At 39.4% G+C, this 25,888-nt stretch overlaps 1 long non-coding RNA gene across 1 annotated transcript in view; it reads left to right on the top strand.

Annotated features, from left to right (window-relative positions):
- The window catches only part of LOC148185930 (uncharacterized), a 66,131-nt gene extending 41,702 nt beyond the window's left edge, over window positions 1-24,429 (top strand). The window contains exons 2-4 of the long non-coding RNA XR_015775547.1: window positions 5,512-5,644; window positions 7,936-7,999; window positions 24,304-24,429. This is a non-coding gene — a long non-coding RNA (uncharacterized LOC148185930). The remainder of the gene's footprint in view (window positions 1-5,511; window positions 5,645-7,935; window positions 8,000-24,303) is intronic.
- Window positions 24,430-25,888: the final 1,459 nt, after the last annotated feature.

Below are 25,888 nucleotides of genomic sequence, written 5' to 3'. Positions count from 1 at the left end.
GCAGAGGGTGGAGGAGGGGGGGGGGCTGGAAGCAGGAGGCCTCCCCATCCATACGGAGCAGGAGTTGGAAATGAGAGAGCCTCACCTCACAGGCAGTCTCCTGATTGGAGATTTCTGATGCACAGACACACATGTGAAATTACTTCCTGTGACTTTAATTGCCTCGCTGTTGGCAACAAGGTGTTTCAGCAGGGAATGCCAATTGCTACCCAGCTTTGCCACAGAGAGAGGGTCAGCAGGGGTGTGTCCGAGGAATGGCCTGGGTCACTGTGGGCATGTGGCACCCTATTATCTCAAACTATGATTGGCTATCTGCCTCAGAGGCGGGACTCAACAATGACAGCTGAAAGAAGTTAGTAACCAGCCCGTTCTCATTCCAAACTCATAAACTACTGTCGTTATGACAGTGCTTTTGGGGTGTAAATCACTGGTTTCATCACTATACGATATTATATCAATACTTTGGAAGATGATACAAACAACATATACATAATTGTAATTAACTGAAACTATTTCATTTCCTTGAAAATGTTTTCTGGAAAAATGTTTTAATTTAACTGAAACCATGATCTTTTTCTTAAAACTTCAGGGCTATCTGACTAAAACAAACTTCTCTCAACATCAAAATGTGGATTAATAACAAGATCAGTATTAATTGTCAAGTATCATAGACAAAACAACTTTTTTTTGTAAGTCATGTTTTCCCCACATATACATCGTGCTAACATTATTAGTATAAGCCTTTGGCATTTTACATTGCATAAATTAGCTTAGCAGCTGGAGAACTCTTCCTTTACTCATAACTTAAGCAGTTTACATATAATATTTATGCTTTCTCTTATCTCACCGTTGGCTTAAGTCCCTGCATCTCCTGACAGAACAGATCGGATGAGTTTCAGCCTGCATGCTGTTTTTTTTCGGTCAAACATCGTTGAAACAGAGCAGCTAATGTTGATGTTTCAAAAAGTTAGCAGAGTGAGATGCCCAGTATGTACGTAATTTTTCCTGAGTACAGCTTTTGTTTACATATGCTCTGTCTCTTGACTTCTAGTTTCTCCAAAAACTCAACAACTGATGATTTATTCCTGAGTAAATAACATTATCCTTATCATCTTTCTCTTGACTGCTCCCTGTCATCTGCCTGATGCAGTGACACAGAATTTCAAAATAAAGGTGCATCAGAAAGAGCATGATATGGATCGATGATTACATTTTGCATCAATGATACAGGATTTTTGCTCATCTAATCGATATATATCGATGCAAATCAAAGGACCCTTACACCCCTGCATACTCTATCATTCAATGTTCATTTTTAAAAATTGATATGTACGGTGAGGCTTCAATTCCCAGTTATACTCATGTCGGAGAGTCGTAAATATTTTGTATTGGGGATAATTACTGGAATGTTATTTTATTTTGTTTGCCGTATATAGCTTTTAGAATGTGAGAAACTGCCAAAATCAAGTTAATGTAAAATACAACTAAATACCACTTGCAAGTCTCTCTTTCTCCACGTCACATGTATCTGAGCTGTGCTTTCCAGCAGACTGATATTACTCCTTGTCTATGAGATATTTCATGCACTGGCCAGAGAGCCTGTGTCTTAGGTGATAATTATGTCAGCTCCCAGACCAAATGATGTATTATTTATTTTGCAGTAACTCGCTGATTCCTCTCCCTCTAACTGCTGGCTGAGATGTGTGCCCCTGGAGTGGTCATTAATCTGATATCTGGCCGGCCTGGGCGCAGCCCCTATGATCCTGACCCAATCTCAGATCCTAATCCAAGGAGGAAGAGGGCTGCAGGCCAGGATTTGGAGGCCCAAGCTATCTCTCTCTTTATAATTGATAGGTTTTAGGCGATTATACGCTTCACGTGATTACGATCTATAACGATGTATTGATTGGACTGTACCGGGATCCAACCAGGCTGCTTTTCACGCTAGAGACACCTACACCTCCTCTCCATCGTCCAGGATCTGGCTGCTGTACATTTTGGTTTGGAGCTATTTTGGACTTTGACATGAGGAAGACAGGCACTGATAGTGTGTGTGAAATATAATACACACATCAATGCTCGCGCACTCACATGAAGTTATTTTCTTGAACGAGGTTAGAACATTGTGTGAAGCTGATGTTGGCCTTTTATTCTCCGTGGTATTTTGGGTGGGTCAGTATCTTGCAGCTCTGATAATCATGGAGGTTTCTTCCTGACACAGTCTGGAAAAGCAGATGTGACATTTCCCAGTGAGCACAGTTGTGCTGATTTGTAAGTGAGAAGACGTTTGGGTTTAGACCAGACATGACAAGTCTTTATTTGAAATTTAACAGTATAAATGCCTCCGTCATAGGTGAGGTCTTCACGTGCTCCTCGAAAATATTGCACCAGTTGTGCAGTGGTAATTACAAATTACATACATTCAAGTGCTCTGGTGAAAAAATAGCAACAAACATGGACACTAGAAGTCCCGAAGTCCAAGTTACCGTCAATTGTTGGGTGAAATCACTGTGTTCACATAACTTAGCTATGAACTTAATGAGCACATTATTATTATTTAAAAAATAATCGACAAAATTATACATATAAGAGCCACGTTGTAAGAGACTAAGTCTGAGATTATCACTGAAAGTAAACAAAGGAAAATTCTAGTCATAATTTTAAAAAATATATTAAAATATGTAACACTACGTTAAGTATGTCATGTGACGACACCTTACCATGATTGCTTTTTCATAAACCTAACCAAACTGGTGGGGCGCTAATTTAGGAGACACTCCTGTAGATTGTGTAAGAGGGCTTTGTAACCACTCACAGTATTGTACTCACATTACTGATTTCAATTTCTTTGTCAATACCTTAAATTTCTGCAGGTTTTTCATTAAACTTATTCCTTTGATGTATAAAAACCTTCTCTTTTGAATCTTAAAAATAGACTTGTTTCTGATAATAAGTGTCAAATCAGCATCCACTAACTTGTTCCAGAGCTTTCAACCATATCACATGGTTCAAAGTACTTAGTGGATCAGTGGATGATGGAGCTATTAAGAGTACGTCCACACTGAAAGAGCCAGTATCCTCTGTTAGAACTGCTTGTCAGATGGTTAAATAGCCTTTGAAGCCTCCTCTGTCCTCAGGTTTCTGACATCGGGTCAGGTATTAAAGGTTGGGTTTGGTAGCAGAACTGGTGAGAACTAGTTGTGATCAAGCATAGTCCTGTTTTGTTCAGCTGCCATTTCCAAGGTCAGGAGTGAACTTTCATAAATGTTATTACTGAATTGGTGCCTGAAGGTGCTGCTGGACCTTAAAGTCTGGAAAAAGACTCTTGAATCTGTGCTGTACATCAACAAACAGGTTAAATACACATGAATTATTAATTAGGTTAAACATAGAACCACCATCACTTGGAAAGTGAAAAAGTAGTTGATGACATGTTTTGAGCTGGAGAGGTGGACATATTGTTAAAGGTAAAATGAAAGAGTGTGTTTGTATTTGGGACTCACTTATGTCTTTTTTTGTGGTCTAAAACCTTTCAGTCAGGTTTTAGACCACATCACAGCACTGAGACAGCTCTGGTCAAAGTATTTAATGACATTCGCTTAAACACAGATCATGGCAGATCTTCAGTTTTAGTGTTATTGGACCTCAGTGCTGCATTCGACACAGTCGACCATGATATATTACTTGATCGACTAGAAAATTGGGTGGGACTGTCTGGCACAGTTCTTGATTGGTGTGCATCCTACTTAAAGGGCAGGGATTATTTTGTGTCAATAGGTACCTTTAGATCTGAGCGGACCAAAATTACATGTGGAGTCCCCCAAGGCTCCATCCTGGGGCCTCTTCTGTTCAACGTCTACATGCTTCCACTTGCTCAGATCATAGAAAAAAACAAAATAGATTACCATAACTATGCTGATGACACCCAGCTCTACATTTCAATGTCCCCAGGTGACCATAGCCCCATACAAGCACTGGGTAAATGCATGGAGCAAATATCTGAATGGATGTGCCATAATTTTCTTCAGTTAAACAGAGGAAAAACTGAGGTAGTTGTTTTTGGACCCAAGGAGGAACGTCTTAAAATCAGCATGCAGCTCCAGTCACTTCAGTTAAAAACCTCAGACCAGGCCAGGAATCTGGGTGTTGTCATGGATTCAGACCTGAATTTTAAAAAACACATACAAACAATTACAAAGCCAGCTTACTATCACCTCAAGAATATTTCTAGGATTAAAGGTCTGATGTCGCAGCAGGACCTTGAAAAACTTGTCCATGCATTTATCTTTAGTCGAGTTGACTACTGTAACAGTATCTTCTCTGGTCTGCCTAAAAAGTCAATCAGACAATTGCAGCTGATCCAGAACGCTGCTGCTCGAGTCCTTACTAAGACCAAGAGAGCGGACCTCATCACTCCAGTTCTGAGGTCTCTACACTGGCTCCCTGTCTCTCAGAGAATAGACTTTAAAATTCTCTTGCTAGCATATAAAGCGCTGAATGGTTTAGGCCCAAAATACATCAAAGACCTTCTAGTCCAGTATGAACCATCAAGACCACTCAGGTCATCTGGTGCAGGTCTGCTCTGTGTTCCAAAAGTCAGAACTAAACATGGAGAATCAGCATTCAGTTTCTATGCTCCGTATATCTGGAACAAACTACCAGAAAATATCAGGTCTGCTGAGAGTCTGAGTTCTTTTAAGTCAAGGTTAAAGACTCACCTGTTCACTGCTGGCTTTGACTAAAAGGCTTTTTACTTTTTAAATTTTATATTTTACTTTGAAACTCTGCACTGCAACTCTTATTTCAATATATGTGTTTTTATATTTTTGGGTTTTATCTGTTGTTTTCCCACTTGCTTTTTTTTAAATCACCTTTTACATGCTTCTTTTATAATGTTTTAAATGTGTTTCCTTTCCCCCTGTTGTTGTATTTCAATGTTCTGTGTGAAGCACCTTGAATTGCCTTGTTGCTGAAACGTGCTATACAAATAAACTTGCCTTGCCTAACTTGCCTTGCCTTTTTTGGCCAATGAAACATGTATCACTAACTGAAAGGGAAATATTATATGGATAAAAAGTTTTTTTATTTTGCCTCATTATACATATATATATATATATATATATATATATATATATATATATATATATATATATATATATACAATGATGCATTTAAAATTTCAAACAGAATAAAACATTAACAAAAAACTAGTATTGCATTTGTAATACAAATGCAATGCTATAGATTTACATTTTTTTGAAGTTGTCAAATTTAAGTCAACCACTTAAATATTGGCACTTATTACCATATTATCATCAACTTGTGTTTACAGTACACCAGCAGGGTGCTTCAATATGAGTCGAAACCTACCACTTCAGAAACGCTGAGGTGTCTTAGGTTTGAATGTTGGCCTGTGAAGCTGTGGAGAAGCAATGAGAGATAGTTAATTATGATAAGTGTGGACTGGGCTGTGATAACCATGCTCTGTGATCTCTATCACCTGCACTACAGCTCTGGGCTCTGAAACATGAAGGACAGCTGAGACGGAGAGAGACAGGAAGCATGAGGATGTGATCACCACCACATAGCTTGGACCAAACGGCACTCACTAACACAGTCATCCACCAAGGCCACCGTATCTGAGGTATGACATCTACTGTAGGCATGGCTGGTAGCAGACACCAATATCCTGCTGAGACGCTGTCAGATGTATGACATTGTGCTCACATGATGATGACATACTAGACTGTATTGTTCAAATTCCATCTTTTCTCATCTACTGGCACTGTTCTTTGACTTTTAGGCCATTCTCAAACTGTAATGTCAAATACTTGCAAGTGTACAGTCCTATACAATGTTGTAGAATACGCCTCATAGTATTACAAACCACTGTGCACTGATTAAAAATGAGAATTAAAAATGCAATACTCAAAAGAAGCAAAGAATAAATAGACATAAACATGCAACATTGGTAAGAAACACTTGCTAACCAAAGCATTGTCACTTTTTAAGCCACAAAGGTTTCTTACACACCGAGTCCTTTGGGACTGTGAGGCAATTTTTTACTGTGGCCCTGAGAGCTCAACACACAGCAAATAGACAAGCAAATGAACATCTTTACTGACTTGACAACCCAGGTGTAGCATTTGGAAAATATTCACCAACTTGACAACACACTACAAAAAAACCATAGATTTAAAGACACATGTGAAAGAAAGAAAGAGGTTCTTTTAGAGGCTCACAGCATACTGGAAACTGTTTCAAGGGGGACACTAAAAAGGCTGAGACGTGCTTGCATGGACGTATAAAGAAACCTGGATACAGCGTTGGAGGTGCAGCCCCGGTTATTCCTTTGAGGTTGGTCAGTGGTACATGAAGGCAAAAAAGCTCAATTTCCAAAATATGTAATTGCCCAGATCTTCCACATCATTGGGCCCATAGAGCAAAGCACACAGGAGACTTGCTGTGCCCAGCAGCTAATTTCTGGTTTAGCACTCTGCTAACTTGAATGGGGATAAAAAAGAATTTCAGTATATGGCTCTCTAGATTTTAGAAATGTTTTCAAACCAAATACATCAAATCTCGATAGTGAAACCAGTCATTTCGCAGGGGTTGTGATGTAAAAAGAAAAGTATCAACTGATTTATGGATGTCATTCATTATGTAAGTGTACAGCAAAAACTTTTTTGGGCTCCATGATGGACCTGAAAATTGTAATTTCATTTTCGGCCACGCTGTAACAAGACAATTTGTTTTAATTTAAAAAAAGTTAGATAAGTTAATGTTGTAATTTTACAACTTGTCTTTTCAAATTCAGCCAACTCAAAATTTAAAGGCAGCCTGGTCTTGAAGTCTTTTAAGTTAGAACAAATACTTTATTTTTTACAGTGCACTAAGTCAAATTGGCTTCAAAGCACTTTAGCTTAGCGTTCCCGGGGGCATGCATACTTGTTGGTTGGCATGGTTTTTGGGTTATTAAGCTATTAGTGGGCTATTTATCAATGGTGTTGGAAAGTGACCTGGAATGTAATGTTTCTTTTAAAATTTCAATATCATGTTTACATGATTCACAAAGTATTGCATATTGCAGATTTGCTGCTAACATAGAGTCCCCTGGAAACAGTTTTAGCTGTGAGAATCCTGAAGTGATCCAGTAAACCCCAGAATTTCATGTGGAAGCTGCTCGCTTCTCGTCTGAATGCGATATTTTTTCTTTTGCCTGAACCCAACTATTCGTGCCCCTGTTGCCCTATCTTAACCATCCATGCCAGCATGTGCATTTGTTGACATCCTGGTGTTGGTTTCCATGTGCTCTGTTGCCTAAACATAAACACGTGCACAGGGCCATAAGTATAAATAATACAGACAGTGTGATTGCACTGGGGCCTGTAGTGTGAAGGGCCCCATGGCATGAGCCATATATAGTATATATAATATACACTCAAACATGTAAATCTGTCTCTATCATGGTGCAATAAAAAAGTCAGTATCAACCAAACTGTAACAAAATTATAGCCTTATTCTACATATACAATAAAAACTATTAATAAACTATTAAGAACTATTAAAACAAATGATTTTTAAAAATATTTATGTCATATACAGATGTAATGATTATTGGGTAAGGCATGTATGTTGTTGCACAAAATCTGTCAACAATGACAAGATTATCACACAAAGGCAAACCCAGCCAGCAGTCAGGCCATTTAAATACAAAAGAAAAGCAAGATAGAAAACAGGAGGAGAATGTTGAAAAGCAAACTGAATACATTATATACATACATACACACACACACACATACATACATGTATGTATGTGTGTGTGTGTGTGTGTGTGTGTGTATATATAATTATTACTATTATTTTATATATTATTATATATATATATATATATATATATATATATATATATATATATATTTTTTTTTTTTTTAGTAGTCGCCAGCTCGCGGACAAGCCCCTCTCTGCTGCCCTCAGTGTGTCAACAAACATGTAGCAGGTAAGCTAACATTAGAAGCACGCTAGCTAACAATTGTCTAAATAACCATAATGTTTGGCTGTGTTAGATGTACATTTTAAGACAAATCATACATGTATTATGCAGGTGTAGTTGTAGGCTGCTAATAAGTTCATGTCTCTACCGGTTTGATAGCCAAGCCATTAATATCATGGGAAGCTAACTAATAGCCGAGTGGATGCCAGCTGTTCCTAGCATTAGCTAACTGTTAGGTTGACATATCTTTGGTTGCAGGCCTAACCAGACAGAGTCAGGATCATTCAAATAGGTGAATGATCCTGACATTACAGGGGATTTGGGGTATGTGTCGGGCCGCCGTGCCCTCTTTCAAAGGTTGTTATTATTTTGGGGTCTGGTCACCGCAAAGCACCTGTGTCATAGTGTGCATGCACTTTTGTGGGTAGATTGTGTGCGTACTGCTGTAGTTGGCCAGTTTTTGGGACATGGTGTTGTGGGTTGATAAGTATTTCCTCTGTCTTCTCTCTTAATTGCTATCATCTCTTGCCTGTATGTGGAGGTGAGCATTTTTGTTCTAAAAATGCCTGAAAAAGTCTGTGGTCATGTCAGCAGACAGTGAAATGTTCAGCGGCTCTGCTCCCAACTGCTTGTTGTCGCATGTGAATATTGACTGTCATAGCACTGTCCCTGCTTCTCATCACTTTCTATTTGACCTCTGCACTCTGCAAATACAATAACACATTCCCACTGTAAAATCCAACACATGGTTGGTTCTGTATATATACGCCTGATTGTGTGTGCATAACCTAAATGTGTCTATCTGTGTATGTATGTGCTTCGTAACTAATGAGTCCAAGCGGCCATCATCATAGCCTGCACCGGGGCCCGTCGTTACTAACTTGTGCCACTGCATGTTCAGCGTAATCCCACAATGTGCTTTTGCTGACATCTCGTTAGCGGCGTCCCAGAATGTCAACAGCAGACGCAGAGAGACTGTAATATGTAGACACGGAAGTCGGCAAATCAGCATTTGAGATGTTTTGGGATGAGAACATGTTGGCCTTTCTGAATGTTGGTGAATGTCTTTGTTCTGCCTGTGTTAGTTGTAGTAACTTAAAAGTTACAATAATCTAAATACGTTGTAGCATGTTTGATAAAAAAGAGTAAATTAAATAACAATAATTCACACGTATACACAGTATCAACTGAGGGGCCGTTTACACACCAACAGTTCTTGCATGAAACCTCATGGCTGCACTGCGCGCAGGCTTGTGGTGGTCTTCTATGGTGTGTCATTACAAAGTTACACCACCAACTACTGGCCTGGCATGCATACTGCAGCAATTTTGGTTGTTTTTGCAGTTTTTTTAAAAACTCAAAGAAAAGACTGTTCCATTTTTAGTAGGGCTGTCCTTGTCTAAATGTGGCGTTATTCTGCATAATGTATCTGTAATCTTTACACAGTCCAAGATCTTCTCTTAAGATTCAGTTGACATCAGTAAGTTTGAAACATATTGGTTGTTAGTTCCCATTGGTTGGTCTACTGACTCATCGTGGAGACAAAATTTCTCGTTTCCCATACAGCAGGTGTGATTGTATTATGTATTAATAAATGGTTTTAATGCACAAACATGACTGTTGTGTTCAGTGCCACACTGCAGAGAGCAACAGCCCATCTCTGACTTCCTCTCCCAGAATCCATCTATTTCAGCAGCAAGCCATGCAGGGAGAAAGAGAGGGAATTAAAGAAAAGCAGACAGAAGCACTTCTAGCTCATTCCAGCATTATGGCACATTTCCATTTTTCGCCTCGGTCTTAATCTCCATTGAGTGACTGTCATCACCCTCCGGCAGTAATTAGGCATGGACTCTGGACAACAACAGACGAGCCGGTCTAGCTCGTCTTGAGAAGCAAATTACCTTTAGCTTATGGTAAGCAATATTCTGTGCCAGGCAACTTTTACTGCTGATTAGCAATTAGCCCAAACTAGCGGCAGCCGAAGCGCTAATGTTTAATTTGCTCCTCTAATGATATACGGCGTTGTGGTGCAGGCGGGCGGGGATGGAAGGAGGCTTGGATACGTATGGATTTCTACTTAATTCCTTTTCATTTACGACCTGACAGGCCCGCAGGTAGGAAAGGGAGGAAATTTCTTTGCGATTAGTAATGGCTGCTCCTCAAAGAGAAGGCAGCAGGCGAATGCTAAGAAGGCACACACATACACACACACACACACACTCACACACACACACACACACACACACACACACACACACACACACACACACACACACACACACATTTACTGTCTCATTTCTGGGCCCTTCCCAGCACATTCACTAGCTCAATTATTCACAGTGAAGTTTGAATAATAACAGCATTTTCTCTGAGAAAACAGAGTGATTACTGCGCTCATCTCCTCCTTCTGTTAGGAGAAGCAGTTGTTGTGAATATGAGCTAAACATACCTGGAGAGCTATTACAGAGACCCCTCTAGTAAATGGATTGCGGCACGCTGTCACTATGATAATGTTGTTTCAGCTATGAAGCCCGCGGCCTTCGGAAGGATCACAAGGAAAGAAGGGACGTGACATCGGTAAACATCTTGACGAGGTTGTGTCTGCGCACAATATGTATTTATTGTAATTCATGGCGAAAGAAAAAGTGGATTTGTAATCTCCCGGGTCAGTCATTAAGAGATGACATTTCGTGTAATAACACCATTAGAATTTAGTCCAACTTCAAGTTCAAACACGTGTTGGTTTCATTCGTTTATAAAGGCGCAGCAGTGGCAGTTTAACCCTTTGAAACCTGGATCGACCTAAATTTTCTTGTGCAGCGTTAAGAAACCATTTACAAGCATGTAAACCATTAAAACTAGAGCAAATTGGTTTGATGTCTTTTGAAAACATGGGAAAAAGGCAATGAGCAACTTGGGTAGAAATGTTCCGCATATTGCAAGAAATTAGAATATTCTAAATATAAATGAATAAAAATAAAAAGGAAAAATGTAAAGAGAACTACAAAAATATTTATTGTAGTCATATATTTTAAAACATGTTACAGAAATATATTTCTATATTATTTTAGCAATTGTTTTTGTTTTATTTGTTTTTTTAATATTATTATTGAAATGTCTCAGAATTAGCAAGAAATTTGTAAAAAGTACAAGAAAATTACCTGAAATTAGTTGAAAAAAAACAAACAAAAAAGACCTAGAAATAATGCAAAAAATTGTAATAATTATGTAACATAACTGTAAATATATAAATATGATCACCATGAATATTGTTTTCCCTAGCTTTTTTCTTTTTCCCCTAGACATTTTTCCCTTTTTTTGACAAGTAATTTTCAAAAATCTATTATCCTTTAATTTGTGGAATATTCTTACAAAATTGCTTATTTCCCCTTTAAAAAATCCACCAATTTGCTCTTAGTTTAAAGGTTTAAATACTTAACAATATTCAGTAATAATACTGAAAGGTGTCTTCAAGCAGCACATGAAAAGTGACCCCAAAAATGATTAAGAAATTAATAAAAAGTACAAGAAAACAAACAAGGCAAACAAGACTTGGAGAAAAATGCTTAAAAAATTGTAAGAATTCTGCAACATAATTTTAAATATGGAATTATGTTAATTATTTATATACTTGTTTTCCCTAGCGGTTAACTTTTTTTCCCCTCAACATTTTCCCTAGCTTTTTAAAAAAATCATTTTCCAAATCTGCTTATTGTGGTTGCTTATTAGCTTTTTCCCATGTTTTTTTTTTTTTTGGGGGGGGGGATCAGACCAGCTTGCTCAACGAATACTTGTGAGAGGCGTCTGAAACAGCACAAGAAAATTGATGCCACTCCTGGTTTTCAAAGGGTTAAGAGGTGACATTTTGTGCTACATAGAAAAATGTAGTCCAACTTCAAGCTCAGACATGTGTTGTTGTCTCTGCAGTTTAAACGAGCTCTTGCTGAATGGAGCTCAGGTTATATGTGGACTGGATGAGGCAGTGGTTCTTCAGCTTCTTACACCTTGTTTACTGCAGAGACTCCGCTTGTTTGCAAACACAAGCAGGCAGTGTCAGAGGAGGCTCCGGGAGCTCCCACAGGACCGCCATAATCTGGGGCGGATTCCTGTTTAAACTAAAACGTGCTAGTGGGCCGGACTCGACAAATCAGGTGGACTCGACAAATCTCTGGTGGGCTGTGTCTGGAACAGGGGCTTGTTAAAAAGTGCAATGGGCGCTGTGGGAATAGCCCCTCTCCCCTCGGGGTTAGGGACTCCTCCTCTCTAATGAAGCTGGAGGATGAGGCTCGTTATGTGCTGCTGCCTGTTATTCACCGGGCCGCGACTTTCTCACTCTCGCCCTCGTTTTCTCTTCCACTGGATGTAGTGAAGTGACTGCGGTGTGGAACCAATCAGGTGGACCATTTCGGATTCCTCTTTTTTCTTTCAAACTGCTCCGGCGTTATGGATGTGTCAGAGGGGAGTGATTTAGGGAAGATGTGGCCCTGCAGAAGTTGAGACAAATGGAGGCAGTCAGGGCTGCTGGTGAACATCCACAGTGTGGACAGCTGTAGTGCTTAGATGGTGACGATAACAATAAGACTTGTCTAGTGGGTCATTAGAGCTCTAACAGTCACAATCACTCACACACTGGCCACTGGATTCTTTATTTTCCAACATGGAAACACAACGGGGTGCAGGACTTTTACTCTGTACAAATGCAACAAATAAACATTTTTCACACATAGTCATGTAGTATATTGAAATATTGTGCCTGTAAGATTTTTTTATACCATTGTTATAAAGAATATGCTGTACGCTGAAGAGAGGGTGTGCGACAACTCTGGATACCCCTATTACTTAAACAGGGCAGCGGTATTGATGTACTCCTGATAATATGTCTACAGCATGTTGTAGAATATATGACATAATATATTTGAACTAAATGACTTCAGGCACAAGGCATTTCCATATAATTTTAATGTATTCAAAGGCCTTAGGAACCTATTCCATTTTGTGAAGAGCTCTTTGCATGGGTGGAATATGGTCTCAATAAAAAAAGAACAAGAGTATAAAATTCATGTCTTCTATTTCTATTATGAGCAATGTACGGAAGCCCTGAGAGGCAGGTAAAAAATGTGAACAGTGTTTTCCAAAACCTAAGTTTAGTAATATCTTCTGGGTATGGGATATTATCTCCTAAGTACAGGATTTTATTTCCTATGTATGTGTTGGGCATGAAATATTATCTCTCACATACAAGATGTTATCTTCTACATACAAGATTTTTATCTCCCATGTATGGGATATAGCCTATGTATGGGATGTTATCTCCTATGTATGGGATATTAGCTCCTATTTATGGGATTTTATATCATATGTACGAGTTGTTATCTCTCACACACAAGATATCATCTTCTTTATACAAGATTTTTATCACCTATGTATGGGATATAGCATATGTATGGGATGTTATCTCCTATGTATGGGATATTAGCTCCTATTCATGAGATTTTATCTCATATGTATAAGATGTTATCTCACACACAAGAGATCATCTTCTTTATACAAGATTTTTATCTCCTGTGTACAGGATGATATCTCCTATGTACGGGATATTAGCTCCTATTTATGTGATGTTATCTCCCACGCACAAGATATTATTCTCTACATACAAGATTTTTATCTCCTATGTACGGGATATTGTCTCGTAAGTACAAGATTAACTTTTAGGCTTTATTAGGCTGTTTTGAAAACCAGAAAGTTGTGCAGAATTAAGCATTTGGCGGAAAATATAAAGGTTATTGAAAGTCCAGCCAAATGTAAGCATAAAGGACTATATACAAATGTTGACTATAAAACATCAGTTTCGCTTTGCAGGACATTGGCACAAGAATCACCAGCCCACACACTCACATAGGCAGTTTACTCCGTGAGCAAGTGAGTAGGCAAGAGAAAGAGAGATTTATTCATGTTTTTTGCAGTAGTAATACCAATACAAAAACACATAAAACTCTGGTTAGAATACTGCTCCCATTACAAATACAATCCAACTTGATGGGTTTTGCTTAGATGTTCATTCAGCACTGTGGATAGCCCCACTGTCCATAGTAGACACCTGCTAAGCTGTAGACAAGTGTTCAAGACCAACAAACAACAATGGGGCCAATGTTGGCCAGTGTATCTACATTTATTATTAAGTTCATCTCCCACATGGAGACATAATTTCCTTTGTGTGGAATGTTATCTCCTACAAGATAAACTTTTAGTCTTAATCAGGCTATTTTGAGAGTGAGAAAGCGGTGCAGAACAAAGCTCTTAGTGCACGATACAAAGTGCATAAAAATACTAAATGAACTACAAATGTCCACTGTAAAACATAATGGAACTTTTGCAGTGGCGCTGGCACAATTCTGTCTCATGCACACAAGAACCACCATTCTATGACGTCTACATTCTTATGTGCGAACAAAATGAGCCTACTCAGTGAGCGAGTGAATGGGCAAGATAAAGAGAGATTGATTTGTGTTTTTTATTACATCATAATTACACTGCATTATACAGCACCACCATATAACTCTTTGCCTACTGTTTGCATTACAAATATCAGCCAGAGGGTTGGTTTTTGCTTCGCTGTTGTTTCAGCACCATGGAGAGCACCGCTGGCCATAGTAGATGCCTGCCAGGCTGCAGATCACTGTTCAAGACAAACTACCTAGAAAACCAAAAGTGCTAATGTTTCTACTCTCGTGGAATGACATCACGTCATACTTGAATGTGAACTGCACTATATGTGTAAAGGGGATCTTTTCAACATACGATTTGCAGCCTCTTCATACAACTAATAATCAATTTTAAATATACAACCACCTTTCTAGCTGAAGCCAAATCATCCATAAAAGAGGACAAAACTTGCACAAACTAAAATAAAAAGTGCAATGGACACTGTGGTAGGTGCGACAAGCAATGTACGGATGAATAATTTCAATAATAGGGGTCGGTCGATATTGGTTTTTCAGGGTCGATACCGATTACAAGTAGTCAATGAGACCAATAACTGATAGTTGGAACCGATATGCATTTAAAATAAAAATAGAAATCTTTCTGTCAATATTTAGAATTTGGAATATGACAAACTCGAACACAAAACTTTGTTAAAATGCCTTAGCAAATGTTTTATCAGAACTGAAATATTCACACATTCAACATTCTATAAAGTCAAGTGACAATTTAAATACAAAATGAATAAATAAAAACAGCTCCCAGAGGTTTAATGAAGTAAAAGTTGCTCCCATGCTGACACTATTTGCTATTTTTAATTCGTTTTTTTGGTGATCATTAAAATAAAATGCAGTCCCAATTCCAAATACATTGCAACACTGTGTAAAACGTAAATTAATAAAAGAGAATGCATTGATTTACAAATGTATTTAGACTTATATGTCAATAAATACAGTTCAAAGACAAGATATGTTGTGTTAAACCTAAAAAAATTTGTTTTTTGTAAACATACACTCAGAGCAGTACCTGATTTCTAGAAGACATGGTTTGTACTTTATTTCCTGCAACTACTGTCTGCATCCCAATAACACACACACACACACACACACACACACACACCAAATACAACATGTGATGTGTGTGTAAACACCTGATGCTGTGCGAATGTGTCCCAGCCTTCAGTTCAGACTGGACATCATGTGGTTAGTGGGGTACGATGGAGACCCACTGGCAGCAGAAACGCAGCTGCACAACTTTACAGCTGAAATAGTGAAAGTGAAGAAAATAAGCCCAGCTGTAAATTTCAAAATGATAAGTAGAAAAACACAGCTGTCCTCCCTGACCGTGTGCTACGCTCCCAGGTTATTTGACTTTATATTTTTATTCCCATGCACACTCTGCTCAGGTACGGCTGTTGTGTATGTTGCTGTTGTGAAAGTTCAAAAGCGAGGCAGATTTTTTTTTTCTCTCTTTCCTCTTTCAAAGTCCACAAACTCAACTTTTCTCCAACCTGTGCATTGGGTTTGCCCAGACTCTGGGGAGAGGTAGCATGGAGGAGGAACAGGGAACTCTCACTCATCTCCTCGCACAAAAACACAGAAAAAGACTGACAGGCAACTGGTTCAAAGCTCCCTCTCCTCTCTCCCTCTCCTCTGGTGCAGAATTTCAATGCTTCATTTTTGTTTTTTTTTTCCCCCAACAAAGACAGTTTTTTCAATGATTCTCTGTCAGCCCCTCAAAGCTCCCCCTGCTCATTGATGAATTAAGATAAACATCAAAACTATGGCAACACTGTGCCCTAAGAATTGCATTGCGAACACAAAGGCGTTTCCTTTGTTCTGTCTTTAGAAAACATGCAAAATAGGAATTTGCTGCACAGGAGGGAATTACATGCTCTTTGCAAAACAAGATAGGATTTACCAGGCCAGGTAACACAGTGTCACCAAGGTACTCGACAGTACAATGCAACACTGAAGTACAGACAACATAGTCATATCTTCCATCATCAATCCAGCTAACCTGTATGTACAGTTATGGGAAGGCTGTGTATGTATGCAACATGGGACTGAACCCTCAGATAATACAACAATAAATCTTGCATATTTAAAGTGACAGCTTCAACAAGGTTCATACTAGAGTCTGACCGATATATCAGTCAGCAGATATTATCGGCCGATATTTGCCCTTCACGGATATATCAGTATTAGTTTACATGTTGTTCTATATGCTCAATATGAGACACAATTTAATGCAGAATAAGATGCTTAGAGTAATTTAGAATGAACAAATTCCCAATGAAGTTTACTGTTTTAGTGAACTAATTTCAACAATAAAAGTTTATTGTCATAGTTGAAAGTATCCTGCATCCATTGCATAATCTTTGTCACAAGTTGATTACCATATCTGCATTGCATAATTTCATTTATACTTTACATCATCTGATATATCAACATTTGAATTTTTCACTCCCCAATATCGGTATCAGCATTGGCCCATAAAACTTCAGTGTCGGTCGGGTCTAGTTCATACATGTACTGTGAGAAAATGAAGAAAATTACAGTTCTTAGTAACATCTTATTTTCAGTGTACTCAGGAGCTGTGATCACTTGCCAGACATGATCACAGCTTCATGACAAATACATTTTTACATCCAAACTTCCTGCAGTCCAGCGTGTCTGACCTCGTCGTCACCTCAGTTCAGTCCACCCAGAGCTGTGACGGACTTCAGGGTCACAGCTGTGGGCCAGCTTTGTTATCAGGCCTTCACTACCCTGTGGGTGCACCAACAGGGACCCCAGCTCACGGTCCTTAGCTCTCCAGCATGGTGATAAGGAAAGGTCAGTGCGCTCGAGTCATCTTGTTGCCAGAGGCTGGTGAACATATCTGACAGACAGGCGGATGCAGTGATACTCGTCCATTTTAAGATGCTCCGGCAAGGATCTGACAGTGAGGTGACCAAGTTCAGTGTCAACAGCTATGACTTAAACATATACACAGTTTGTCGTGGTGTGGTGCCATTCAGTCTATTATATCTTTTGAAGCTTGTGTGACATTGTATCAAAAAAAAAAATACATTTGAAATAATTCATTTAAAAGTAGATTTATTTAGAAAGATATAGGAGGATTGTGTAGCTTGCCTCAGTAATGTTTTGTTTTCCCAGATCTATACAATGAAGGTTGCCACAACAGCCACATTTTTGGGAACTGCTTTTATCTCAATAATGTTTCATGATTTTGTATATACACGGACATGTGGGATATGTAGTTAACAAAATTTTCCCAACAGTATTCAAATAATGTACTGCTTACAAACTCATTGCAAGGCAGCAAAACACATGCCAAACAATTTGACTACAAAAAGCTTCTCTCCAAAATTACCTGAACTTGGACTTAATATCTTCTCCTCCTTTAGTATGTCTGGAAAATGTTAAAACAAGTTCTTTTTAGCATTTAAACAAACAACACGTTCTCATCCCTGGTCATGCATGTTGCCGCTTTGCAGTGGACTTCTGCGTCTACATAATATGCTTGAGGTATTCTGGGCCTGCTCCTTATGTTCTGGGATGCCACCACCATGATGTCAACAAAAGGTGGGATGCTGCACGTGTTTATAACACAAGCACATGGCAACCACACCAGGATGTCAACAAACGCACATGCTGGCACAGATGGTTAGGATTAGGGGAAGGAGGCGCATAAGGTGTAAAAAAAAAAACATAGCAAAAAGCAAACACCAGACTCCAGCATGAAAGTCCGGGATTTGTAAAATCCACCATATCCCTCCTGCCCGTCCTATTGGCACTCTTGCACTACTTTTATTAAGTTGTCGGTTGCATTTCAACCCCCTGCTGTGTTTCAATTGGACGTGACAGGTTCTGTCCGGCTGCATTGTCCAGTGATGCTGACCAACGGTGTATCATGCAGCCACAGCAGGTGTAGTCAAGCTGTCTGCCAGCATATAACAACACCGCAATAGGTTCTGTTCTGCTGCTGATGCCACCCAGTGGTGTATCATGTACACACAAAAGATGCCTTTTGGCGTAGTGCAATTACATAAAGCACTGACAAAGTGGTGCTCTGCACTGTGGAACTATGGTGAGAGTCTGCCAAACACACAGAGAGTGAAGGGCTAACTGTAGGCATCACAGGGCTAATATTACCTAACGTATCTAACGTTACCTTATCAGTGGCTTGGCGACAGCCATGGTCATGGTGCCCACTGTCTGTCTGCTGGAGTATAAAAACACCATGATCGGTTCTGTTCAGCTGCATTCTCACCTGATTCCTTTCAGCTGTGGTTCATGCGCATGCAAAAAATGACCTTTGGCGTTGCGATCTTACATCAAAAGCATTGTCAAAGCAGCTGTATTTTACAAGTTTTGAATGAAAACAGGCTTAAACAAATGGCCCACAACAACACAATAATCACACAGCTTCTTTTGCAACCTATTTTCCCATCTGGCCTCCTACTTATTACAACCGTGTGCACTGGAGGACGATTATATACCATTCTTTCTCTGCAGCTATAGGCTACAAAGCTAGGAACTGCTGTCCATACATCTAGTTTATAGTGCAGAGCTGAACTATTTCTTTAATTCCACCCTCTCTGTGGTAGAATCCAGAAGGGAAACTGATGCTGTAACATTCATCAGACTCTGTTCTGCAGCATGGAAACAACAATATGAGCAGAGCATCTTTACCAACAATCCAACTGAAAGAGTCTGATTTAGAATCAGCTCATATGTTCGAATATTTGAATCCATGTAAACACAATCACTGTCAATGACAGCAGGGTTACCACCAACACTGACCAACCCCTCCGACAGCACAATTCTCCTCTCGGTTCAGGTGCCACGAAGTTTACCCAGCACACACACACACACACACACACACACACACACACACACACACACACACAAACCAATATTTGTTCCCATCCTACACATCCCTCCCCCACTCACTGTGTTATTCCTGATTAACCGTAAACGAGCAAATATTTTCCCAGTGTTCGCCAGGTTAGATCCCCATTTAATTAAACTGGCTCATTATGTCGCTCTCTGATTAGTGGAGGAGAATCAATTATTCAATTCACAAACATGGGCCGCAGGAGCTGGAGGTGCACAACGAGCTGCTCATTTAATTCCAAGGACACTAATTAGCTACAAAGCAAGCAGTAACTTTCCTTCTCCTTTTTTTTTTTTTCTCCCCTGCCTTCTTTTCCAATTACCGCACATGCAGGACACTTAAAGTTAGTGAGCAGAGGAGGAAGAATCACAGGCCGGGGCTGTGGGTGGTGTTTTAAGGAGGTGTTTTGGGAACGGGGATGGGAGTGGGGTGTGGTGGGTCAATCTTTGCCTTATTTATCCGGATTCTCCTCTAGTTAGCGAGGTCAAGAAGGAGAAGCGGGCAGGAGGGAGCTTATTTGCTGATATGTAGATCACGAAGCCTAAGCATTCAGGAAACGACCCCAGGGATTTGCGGATGTGTCGAGCCGGGGCCGCTTACTTTTGTTCTCGGCAATCAAACAGCGGGCAATTATCCGAATTATTGACAGCAGATTTCTCATTTCAACTGCAAATTAAGGCTATCAATAAAGCTTTCTGATGCAAAAGTGACTAATTAACCAACGGAGTGGATCTCTGAAGCCTTGATATAAATAAATAAAAAAACCTCCAGTCGGCTGCACGTTGTGGAAACACAGGGGAACTAATTAGTTTAATTATCAAAACAGCTAATTAAAATTACACAGTTGCCTAATTAGTTCTGTGCTTCTTGCTGTCTCCTTCTCTCCCTCTTTCTTTTTTCTTAGTTGCCCTCTCACTCTTTAATTGACAGGTTGAAGTTAAATATAAAATAGGAGGAAGGAGAAAGCGGTGTGTGCGTGTGTGTGTGTGCATGTGTGCGTACGTGTGTGTATGCGTGCGTGTGTGCGTGCGTGTGTGCTTGGAAAGATGCAGGAGAGCACAAACAGCTCCTGCTGAATATCTCCGCCTGTGACAGAATACTAACAGCAGAATAGATGACTGTTGTCCCTTTGGTGAGACGGTCCAAATTTTCCTCCCATTAATCTGTCCACAGGATCGGGGCGGGCGGGCGGGGCGGGGTGAAGAGGGGAGAGAGGGGCTGACAAACGCGGGGTCAAAGCAAAGAGCAGGCCTCCTGTCTCTAGGAAGAGACAAAGCTTGTGCCAAGGCATTTGCTGCTGGGTGTTAAACAAAATCATTCAGCAAACAAGATGAATAATAATCATTTATAGATTGTTTGCGCAGTAAGTATGTCAAATTCGGCGCAGTCTGTCTTGTGGTGCATCTTTCCTCATCTTTTCTAGTCAGACCTTGCCTGGTCTTTAACACTGGAATCCGCCCATTCCACCGTGTTTCAGTTAACAGATTTATCTGGCATTGTGCCATGAAACACCGCTATCTCGGTTAAAACTAAAATTACTCTCTTTTGGTTTTATGTCCCTACAAACAAGTCAAATTGCACTTATATCCATGTCCGTCCACACTCATATGTAGTCATGACAGTAGACAATGCTTCAAATATGGATGTTGCTGCAAAGAGGCTACATATTCATGCATAAAACATGGATTCTTCACACACATCTTTTATCCCAGCCACACAGAAGATCTATACAATCAGCTTAGTTTCAAGATAAGCATCACCAATTCAGTATCTGACTGAAACTATCCCCTTCTGTTCCTGAAATACATTGAGTAAAGGCCAGAAATGTGTTTTTGCAGAACAATATGATGGCAACTTGAAGTTGACCTTTGACCTTGTGGATATAAAATGTCATGAGTTCAGAATTTTATCCTTTTAGACATGTGAAATTTTGGCAGAATTAGCCTATTAATTCTTGACTTACGACCAAAAAAAGCTTTGATCAACAAAACGTAATCAGTTCATTCATGAGTCAAAGTGCATGTTTGTGCCAAGTTTGAAGAGATTCCCCTAAGGTGTTCTTTAGATTTTGCGTCAAAGAGAATGAGATGGACACATGGTCGCTGTGACCTTGAACCTTTTCCACCAAAATCTACAAGTACATCATTGAGTCCAAGTGGACATTTGTGCGAAATTTGAAGAAATTCCCTCTAGGTGTTGTTGAGATAATACGTTCACATGAACAGGATGGACACAAGGTCATTGTGACTGATAGTATGAGTTTTCTGTCATGACTTCTGAAGGATGGAGACGCCTGTTGAAGCTTTAATAAGCACACATTTAATATAAGTAAAAGTATGAGTATACAATTAAAATTACAACAAACAAAAGTACAATAAACAAGTACAACATAAATGAAGATGAGTACAAAGACAAACTAAAACAAAGACTACAAATGAGGACAAGTACAAAAAAGACGAGCGCTGGGGTCAGCCCAGACAGAGACAAGACTAAACGCAGACTAACTGAGACAGAACATAGAAAGCTGGCTGACGCCGATCACATAGAAAGGCAGTGGTATATATACAATGCTGTGACATCGATGGTAGTTATCAATTACTAACATGTCAGGTACTAGACTTCTTTTGAGGAATGAGGTATGTATTTGTGTAGCTAAATTTACTGGCACTGGTCCAGCTCAGGTATCCATGGTCGAGCATAACTTATAGGCAATAAGACTTCACCATATATAGGTAGGTCTTCCTTTAGGTAGGCATAGATTCTCAAACTAACTATGGAGGATGCATAATCATAAAAATACATACTAACAGTGACCTTGACCTTTGTCCACCAAAATCTATTCAGTTCATAATTGAGTCTAATTTAACATTTGTGCCAAATTTGAAGAAATTCTGCAAGGTGTTCTTGAGATATTGTGTTCACAAGAATGAGACGGATACAAGGTCACCCTGACCTTGACCTTTTACCACCAAAGTGCAATCAGTGCATCATCCAGTGGATGTCCAAGAGGATGTTTGTGCCAAATTTGAAGGAATTCCCACAAGCTGTTTTTTTAGATATTGCATTCATGAAAATGAGACGGACACCGTGACCTTGACCTGTAATATCTAATGAGTTCATCACTGAGTCTGATTGAAAAATTTGTGCCAAATTTAAAGAAATTCCCTCAAAGCGTTCTTTAGATATCACAATCACAAGGACGGGGCCAATGGACGGAATAACTCAAAACATTCTGCCTCCAGTCACATCTATGGCAGGCGCCAAGGCATAATAGAACCAACCAACGAATACTAATGTTGTTGTAATGCTGTTGTCTGACTGTTGTCAAGTGGTGCAAAAAAAACCAATGAAGGCTAGCTTGTTTTTACTTCTCTCCGCTCCATTCTTACAACTCTGGTATTTTTCAGGTCTGCAGTGGTTTCAATTACTGAGGCTTTTTAAAAAAAATAAACTCTATTTGGGAGCTGTTTTTAAAGATTTTTTTTGTTCACCAAGAAGTAGATTCAGATTCCAATGATTTATCATCTCTTTGTTCTTAGCTGTCACTGGAGCTTTTGCAACAACATGCACAATTTTTCGTTTTATCTACTTTAAGAATTTCAATTGCAATGCCGTACATCAAAAACCACAAAAAATCTAACAATTGCTGTTATTTCAAAGTTTATTTTTTGGATTTTTATCTGTGTGATCACACCTCTCATACTCAGTTGATATGAGTACGTACAGTATAGGGAACAGGGGTAGGATGTTATTCAAGTCCAGCACTGCTAAATCATTTACAGCAGCACGTGCCTGGGGCTACACACTGGAACAATGTCAGAACCATTTATAAGTTGACAACATGTTTCACTGGAACAAAACCAAACCCTCAAACCAAAATTCATTATTGCTGCAATGCAGGGAAATATGCCATAAATTACGTGTATTACACAAAGCACTGACTAAGACAAAGTATATTATTTCACCCTGAATAATACAGTCATTATACAGCAAATTTATAATATTTGAGCACAAATGACATGCAGCCTGCACATTATGCATCTAAACATCAAGTTCATGTATAAGTAATACAGAGTAATTATTCTGCGTTAATGGAGAACAAAATTACTAATTTCATGCTCAGCAGCACCTCAACAGACATGCCAAACATGTACAAATATATAAGATGCTGCTATCTGTGATAAAGTTATATTGACCTGCAGGTTGAATGTGACAAAAACCCATTCAAATCCTTGCAGCAAGTCTTGGCCACATACATTCAGCTGTTTTCAGAGAATAGGGTCTGATGAACTACCAGCAGACAGACACAGCTGGAGACTAGCTGGTGAACACATAGTAGTCTGGACTAGATGTTTCTCTTAAGAGTTGGTGGGGACCAGAAACAGAGCTAAAAGGAGAGTGAAGGTTGCACTTCACCAGGTGAACAAAAACACCTGTTTTTATTTTTTTATTTTTTTTACCTGAATTTACCAAATTGTCACATCAATAAAACAAGTACACAGTTTTCCCCCTATCAACAGAACATCAAATGATGTAATTTTGTACTGTACATGTGGTGTACATGCATCACACAGAAAGCTTGTATGTCTTAAAAAAGTTAATAAAAAGGTTTATAGGATATTTAACAAAGTAGTGCACAAAAATGACATTTAGTGCCCAATGTAAAGTTATGCACTTAATGTAAAGTTACAAATTTTGTTACAATGAACTGATTACAAGGACAAATTTGAATTAAATCTACCTTATACCTTAACATAAAGTTACGTACTTAACGTAAAGTTACTTTGGTTAGGTTTAGGAAAAGAAATGTGGTTGGTCGTCTTTAGTCTTAGGTAAAGAAAGTTACATAGGGTAGGTTTAGGTAAAGAAATATGGTGATGACATACCTTTAAATAACTCAGTGTTCACTTGATTTTTTTTCTCAGTTCTAAACAAGGGTGCCCTGGGGAAAGTCCTGCGTTTGATCAATTTCACACCCCAACCTGCCTCCTTATGTGGACTACCTGGCTCCTTGTTCACTCCCATCAGTTCATTGGTCAAAGCCATGTGGGTTGCCTTAATCTAATGTCTAAAGTAGTTCGGGTGCAACTGCAACCATTTTATGTTCACCATGTTTTTAAAACAGCAACTGCTGATGCTCATATACAACCTTTTCTGTCGTTTAGTTATGAGAATGTGTTGATCTCCTGTAGAGATGGCAATTTCGACACTGAAGATCAAACTGTTTTGAAACGTTTCGTCAGTTCTGGCTTTGGCATGTAGCACGAGATGGGTTTCAAAACAGCACGTGATCGGTACCAAACCCGGACAGATTAAGTCAATGAATGAATGTTAATGAATGAAACTATTAAAATGTTCTACAAACTAACTGTAGCATAGCATAAGACCAATGTCATTAGATCATGTAGCTAATAATGACATGAAATAGTCACCATGTCCTACAAGAACTAAATCAATAGCAGTTCGATTTGATTTGCATGACACCTATTGAAGTAGGCTTTCGGGCTGGGGAAAAGGGAGCTTACACCAAAAGCAATGATAAATGGGTGCAGTCCAAGCTTCTACCAGAAGATGCCAATGTAGAGCGAACAGGTTTTGAAAGGTTTCAAAGGAATGGTTTAAAAGTATTGAAATGTTTCAAAGTTTTGAATTTGCCATCTCTAATCTCCTGCCCCCAGTGGTGGTGCTTATTAAGGCAACTGTGCTACGGGTTGTATTGGAGGATAGGGACAAACAACCAAAGGGGTTGTATGGCTTTGAGGTTTGTTTGCCTAGTTGTAACTATGAATACTAAACTGATATTTATGTGTAAGACTGGCGACGTGTCTCTTTTGGGTGGGCTCTGTTTTCGGGGTTGAGTTTATGTCCAACTGATGCTTCCTGATTTTGTTATGCATATCATACAATGAGGCCCCAGAACCCCAAACTTTCTCACTGCTCATGACTTGGAATCCAAATTGAGGGGAAGATTTTGGTTTTTGGTCAGGGCTTCACAAACTCTCCTTTAAAATTGAAAGAAAAGTAAACTAACCTGATAAAGAGACATTTTTTAAACATAAAAAGATGGCATTTACTTTCAAATGAACATCCATGACCCTTCTGGGATATGAGATTCTGAAATTCCATCAAATCCAAATTTTTAACCAGCTGCTGATTGGATCAATCTTGGAAACAAGATTTGCAATGAAGGAAATGCCAGTAAACGACAGTGACATCTCTAGGCCATCCTAGCTGCTGGACCTGGACTTGGACTGGACTCTGGATGTTGGTGTTGGTCAGCAAGGTTTCTTTGGCCCCAGAGAGAAGTAGACTGACCTTTGCAACCAGCCAGTGAGGTCTGGGGATGTTTGGATACTTGCTGATCAGCCGTCAGCACATTATCTGTCAGGTGCAATGTGTTCATCCCCTCCAGCTAAAGAAGGTGCTCATCAGCAGCCTCCCAGCATGTAAATGGTCCAGGAGCGAGCAGGGCCAACCTGGAGCCTTTTCGGCCATGGGTATTTTTAGCCA

This window comes from Plectropomus leopardus, chromosome 22 (genome assembly GCF_026936395.1).
Source record: "Plectropomus leopardus strain MGB_pleo_1.0 chromosome 22, ASM2693639v1, whole genome shotgun sequence".
In the NCBI taxonomy this organism is placed as follows: domain Eukaryota; kingdom Metazoa; phylum Chordata; class Actinopteri; order Perciformes; family Serranidae; genus Plectropomus; species Plectropomus leopardus.
Note: the sequence above shows the minus strand (reverse complement) of the source record. Positions and strands in the feature narration are given on the sequence as shown.